Genomic DNA, 6,634 nt, shown 5'->3' on the forward strand with positions numbered 1-6,634 from the left:
TGTCCACCGTGAGACCCAGCAAAGGGGCACAGAGACCCGGGTGCTACAGACCGCGTGGCCGAGCCTAGAGCCACATTCTCATCTCTGCCTGTTCTGAACAAGCTGTCCGGCCTTTGGAGACTCAGGCGAGCCCTCAGGGCTTGGATGTCGTCATTGGCAGGAACTGAACTGATGTCCTTTCTAGCTCTACAACTACTGTTACAAACTCTCGGTATTTCTTTAGCTCCCTGAACGAGATAGGTCAAGAACGGATCCTAGGAACCATCTTGCAATATATGAGTACATCAGATCACCACGTTGTACGCCTTAAACTTGCACAGGGTTATATGGCAATCATATCTCCATCAAGCTTAGAAAAAAGAATGCACCTGGCCTCACGTGTAATCCCATGCTATGGTAAAATAAACAATGTCTGCTGGTGCATTAGTACCATTTGGGGCTCACCTTTGGCAGCTCCCCTGATCACTGGGAGGTCTGAGAGAAAACAAGTGCTAGAAAATCAAAACAAGAGGCTGTGGTAGTGCCTGGGGCCCATCGTCCCATATTCTACTCTTTTTTAGAACTTCATCTACAGATTTACTAACTCAGGGAAAGCAAGAGGAAAAAAAATATCCCCCATTTCAAATGCATCCCTTAGCACCAACTATTCTTAATGTAGATGAAAGGTAAAGTAAGCCTGCACTGAAAGGCATATGATTACAATAAAGAGAGGGAGGCAGACCCTTTTTCAGGAGAGAGGTTATAACTGACACCTGTTTAGAATTACCAAGAGAGCGATTTGTCCTCCTAGTGCACACGGACGGACGGACGCCCATGTCATCCCTGTGAACACCACCTTGAACAAGTCCTATGCTCTTTTGTGAAATATCTATGTCACTTACTTTAAGTGGGAGCATTAACAACTTCGCTCTTTCTCTAAAAATGGGGTTTGCTTCTTTTTGAGTTTAAAAAAAGATTGCTATAAAAGGGAGCATTAATCAAGTTAAGAAAGTACCTTTTTAAAGGATCAAGCTCAGGCAGACAATACTTCCTTAAAAGGTTTCACTTACGCCCCACCTTCCTTAACTGTATGACAGAGCACTCCATGGAAAGGCTCAAAGGAGAAATATGTTGATACTCAATTACCTATGTTAGGGAACCACCTACCGATATTTAAAAATATTCTCTTCTCACAGGTATCCAGTATAATCCAAGTGCTTTATTTGTGGCTCCATTACCATAATGAAATTCCATATGCCTTTTTCACAGTGGGAAGAAAGGTCCAAAAGGGTGATAAAATATCCATACTCACTGTAAGCTGGTGGACAGCACCTCTAACTGCTTCTTGGTTGATTAGCACGTGTGGAATACCAAACAGGCAGGAGAACATCCCTGTCTGTGGTTTCCAGGGAAGCTGGAACTGACTTGAGTTTTGATCCGGACAGGAGCCCTTTGGTCCCATTGATTTTTTGAAACTTGTGAAATCAGCAGACTGTATTTACAAATCAGGAATTCTTTAAAGATTCGATTCTCTACATACTTTCATTTGCAATAGAAAGGTTATACGTATGTATGCAGTCTCCCTGGATAAAACACCCCGTTTATGCCTACAGATCTGGCCACCTTCAATTTGCACCCGGGGCGGGGGAAGAAAAATGCCCTCAAATCAGAACGACTCTGTATACTGAAATTGTCTTCGTACAAAATCATTCTTGAGGTTTCAGACACTGAAGATTCCTGGAGAGCCACTCAGGCATTCTTTCATTCATTTGTTCTTAAAGCAGTTTGGGAGTTTCTGCTACCCACAGAATATCCTGCTTGAATATTCTTCATTCAACTGTTGATTTTTCAAAGATTTTTTACTGACTATTAATTCAATTTGTGTCTGTTCCACAAATATTGACACAATGAATCTTGAAAGGAAGCAGATGCAATCCTGGGCTCACTGTCTACATTCCCTGTTTCTCCTGCCACACTGGACAGAACCAGCTGACCTCCAGGTCTAACAGCTTCCTACAACCCCTGCCTTGCTCCTGTCAATCCATCCTACCCATTCTCTCCTTTATATCACATTCTTGATCAACATTGTTCAGTCGTTCTCCATTGCCTGCCCACAGAGTGATTCAACTCCTAAATCTTACATTCCAAGGAAGTTCATAATCGGATCCCTCCATCCCTAAGTCCTTTTGCATCTCTGCACATGCATCCCGTCCCAGTCATACTGTGCTCTTAACTGGATGTCTTTGGTCATCTTCCGCTTCCACGCCTCTTTTGCTTACCTCTCCCCTCCCTAGGATGCCTTCTTCAATTGTACATTAACACCCCACTCAAACCCCAATCCTTCACCAAGCCTTTAGGAAAAATTCCGGCTGGAAGAGGTTTCCTCTTCTACCCTGTTTGTGCTCTGAGCACTTTTTTCTGGAACACCCAGTCCATTCCAGCTACTGACATTTATTTTTTCATGTGTCACTGCCCTCTCTCCCCAGCTAAATCATAATCTTTACAATTAATCTTTACCTGACAGAAATCAAGGGCTAAGTCTCATTTTACATGTATTTGCATCCTTATTCCTTCCCTGGACCTATATAGTGAGGACATGAAATAAGCTCATTTCAATATGAAAAACAAAACAAATCGTTAATGTACATATAAACAAATAGTTGAAATTTTGAATGCTTTATTTACAAGTTGATTTCTCACAATACTTATTCATTTGCTTCACTAATAAAAATGCATTATTTATTATTTCATTTGATTTTTAAAGCACCTCTATTAGACAAGTGTCCAGAGTAAGAGAAAATAAATAAACAAACAAACAACTAACTAACTAAATAAATAGGTTAAATTTCCAAAGAACCAAGTTAAAATTTTCTATGAAATAATTGAAAGTTGAATGACCCTGTAGTCGATCATTAATATGGCTGTGTCTCATAGATTGGAACGTAATATGTGTATGTCTGTGTGTGAGGGAGGAGGGGATAAATGCATTGATGGAGAAGTTAGAAGCATGGAGAATGAAAGAATCTGGCCCAGGAGCTGCAGCGCAGGAGATACTAATATAGAAGGGCAACAAGTGCTGTCCTTGTAATTTAGACCATCTAAGTGTTAGGAGGGGGCTACATGCAATGGAGTATTTTATACTGAGGAACTTGATTGAGCAGAGGCTATGGGGTGTGTCACAGGGTTTTAGGCACAGGCGCAGAAAAACATCCTTCATAGTTCAGGCTGGAAGCCAACATAAAGTGAAGAAGCTAACACTGAAAGCAAAGTACACTAATTCTAGGGAAGGGGAACACAGCAGGGAACTGTTTCAATACTATTTACAATAGCCAAGACATGGAAGCAACCTAAATACCCATCAACAGAGGAATGGATAAAGAAGATGTGATATATATGTACACACACACACACACACACACACACACACACACACACACACAATGGAATATTATTACTCAGCCATATAAAAGAATGAAATAATGCCATTTGCAGCAACATGGATGGACCTAGAGATGATCATACTAAGTGAAGTAAGCCAGACAAAGACAAGTATCATATACCACTTATATGTGGAATCTAATAAAAAAGATACAAATGAACTGATTTACAAAATAGAATTAGACTCACAGACATAGAAAACAAATTTGTGGTTACCAAAGGGGAAAGGTTGGGCGGATAAATTAAGAGTTTGGGATTAACATATACACACTACTATATATATGTAAATAGATAATCAAAAAGGATGCACTGTATAGCACATAGAACTCCACTCAATATTCTGTAATAACCTGTGTGAGAAAAGAATCTGAAAAAAGAATATATATATATATATATATATATATATATATATATATATATATATATATATATATATAAAACTGAATCACTTTGTTGTACACCTGAAACTAACACAACATTGTGAATCAACTCTACTCCAATATAAATTTTTTTAAAAAGCAGTAACAAACAACTAAGTAACAATTAATTAATCAATCAGAATTATTAAACCATTTATTCATCTACCGAAAACCTCAGCCTAGCTGTGTAAACAAATATGTACCCACGACTTCCTCGCCTATAACACTCTGTTTGTTAGACTTCTTTATAACATTCTCCAGGAACACAGAGTGGGAGACAATAATCCTCCACGGGGTTTCAGGGACTGCTTCAGAGACACACCACTTTCATCTTTGTATCCATAAATGGGCAGGAGATGAGCTGGCAGTGAATTTATGCTCTACGGTCTATGAGAAAGAGCCAAAGATCATCCCAACACCACTGATAGAAAGACAATGTAAGCCATGTGTGTAATGGTGTATTTTTATGTAGTCATATAAAAACCAGAGCTGAAACTAATTTCATTATTTTGGGATGTAATCCATATAAAACAATATTAATGAACTTTTTACATCTTTTTGGGGGGAGGATGATACAAAGTCTTTGAAATCCCATGTGTATTCTACACTTACATACATCTCAGTTCAGACTAGCTGTGTCTCAAGTGCTCAATAGCCACAGGTGACCAGCGGCTACTGTATTAGACAACATATTTCTAGACAGAGGCAAGAGAGCAGGTGAGAGCGAAGCTTAATTTGAGGCTCAACAGGAAGTATTGATTTTGAAAGGCTACTCTTTCTTACCAAGGATTTTTAATTTCACCTTTTGGACCACCAAGGAGCCTGTGTGTGTGTGTGTGTGTGTGTGTGTGTGTGTGTGTGTGTGTGTGTGTGTGTGTTTAGTACGGGTAAAAGACTGACATGAAAAGTTTAAAAAGCTAAATTTGGCTAAAAATCAAACATAAATTAAGCATCTACACTGTCCCAGAAAGATCATGGGAAGTGAAAGAGAAATATGTTTTGGTGTCTATATACAAAAGTTCACAATACAGTTAGATAGGCAGTTTGGACAGTAGTTAAGATCAGGGACAAAATGTTAATTAGATAGTAACAATTAATACGCCATTACATAAAATTTAGAAAGTTGGGAAGGAATCACAAGAAAAGAAAGATTTCAGTAGAAACTTGGGAAGATGGGCAGGGGTTGGGGTTAGACACAAATATGGAAATGAAAAAGTCAATTCCAGTCTAAATTAGTATAAGTTGGCCAGATAAAATATAAGATGCTCATTTAAACTCGAATTTTATATAAAAATAATTTTGGTGAGTATATCTCAAATATTACCTGATTATTATATATTAAAATATACTGATGACTTTTATGACATTTCCAACTCTGTAATACCCAAACAAAATTCGAAAAGCTGAGAATAGAAGTTCATATCAGAAAGCTTATTGAGAGAAGTTTAAAATCAATTCATGTACATTATCAGATTTAATTTTAAAACAGAACTCTGTGGTACTCCCTTTGTATTATCATCTCTAACTTAAAGATTTAATTTAGGTAACATGTAACAGGTCACATAGTTAAGAAATGATGAGCCAGTGTTTGAAGCTAGGTATGCTTGCTATCATAAAATATTCATTCCAAGGCTGGTAGGTATTGAAAAGATATAGGTTAGAAGTTCATGAAGGGTACAGAAGGTGATGATATCTAAGCTCTCTTGTGCCTCTAAGATTTAGAAACCACTTCTGGCAAAGATGTGCTAGATCCTGGCTAAGATCGGATTAACCCTACTGCCAAGAATAACTAGAAAATCTGGATAAAATGTGGACTCAGAGAGCTACCAGGCAGCCAAGACTTGAGGGGCTGAAATCTTGGAAAGGGAAGTCCAGTCAAGTGAGTCAACCTTGGCTCTGCCTTTTCTCTGGAGGCATCTGCTTCTTAGACAAAATGAGGTGACAGATGGAGCATTCAGGATAAAGTAGCAGCTAAGAAGCTCAGGCACTGAGCAAAGTTTCAAGTAGTCCCATGGAGCTGAGAAAATAGCATATTTCAAATGAATCATTGTAGTCAAGATTGAGAAGTCAGGATTCCAAGGAGGCATGGATGCAACATTCCATACTGCTTTTTTTTTTTTCAAAACATTTACCTGTTTACAAGTGATGGCCACATGACAAGAAAGTGATCACAGGTTTTGGTAGTCTCACAGTGCTGGGGAGACAAAAATTGGAGTTCAGGGGCTGCCAAGGGGAGGGTACTAAAAAGCAAACCAGACTTTTATTGGAACCATTGAAGGACTACACTTAGATGTAGGACTGGCTTGAAAATGAACCAGGACTCACAAAGACTAACTTCAGGGTCAAATCCAATCAAACCCAAACTGGACTAAAGTAGAATGTTTCTATGCTAACAGACTCCCAAAGAAAAAACAAATGTTCTCTGGGGAAAGAACATTCATTCCAAGACTATGCCATATTTAATATCAAGTTCTCCAACAAATTTCTTCAGAAATTATTGGACTAAGAAGAGATGAGGCCAAAATAAAGAAAAAATGCACAGATAATCTAGATATTGGTGTTATTAGACACAGATGATAAAATACTATACTTAATATAATAAAAATGCATGGCTAGATGGAAAATTTCAAAAGGAAAATGGGACCTATACAAAGAATCAAAAGTAAACTCTAGAAAAAAGAAAGAATGAAATTAAAACTTAAGAACTGATTTTAATAACAGACAAAACACTCCTGAAATGAAGATTAATTAACTGAAATAGGTTAGTAGAGAATATTGGACTATAAGACAAGTGAGAA

At 38.1% G+C, this 6,634-nt stretch overlaps 1 protein-coding gene across 1 annotated transcript in view; it reads right to left on the reverse strand.

Annotated features, from left to right (window-relative positions):
* LOC136792062 (uncharacterized) overlaps positions 1 to 1,348 on the reverse strand; it is a 45,808-nt gene extending 44,460 nt beyond the window's left edge. The window contains exon 1 of the mRNA XM_067006885.1: positions 1,292 to 1,348. The gene's annotated coding sequence lies outside the window, so the exon portion shown is untranslated. The remainder of the gene's footprint in view (positions 1 to 1,291) is intronic.
* Between the last annotated feature and the right edge of the window lie 5,286 nt (positions 1,349 to 6,634).

The sequence above is a fragment of the Kogia breviceps genome, chromosome 11 (genome assembly GCF_026419965.1).
Source record: "Kogia breviceps isolate mKogBre1 chromosome 11, mKogBre1 haplotype 1, whole genome shotgun sequence".
NCBI lineage: Eukaryota > Metazoa > Chordata > Mammalia > Artiodactyla > Physeteridae > Kogia > Kogia breviceps.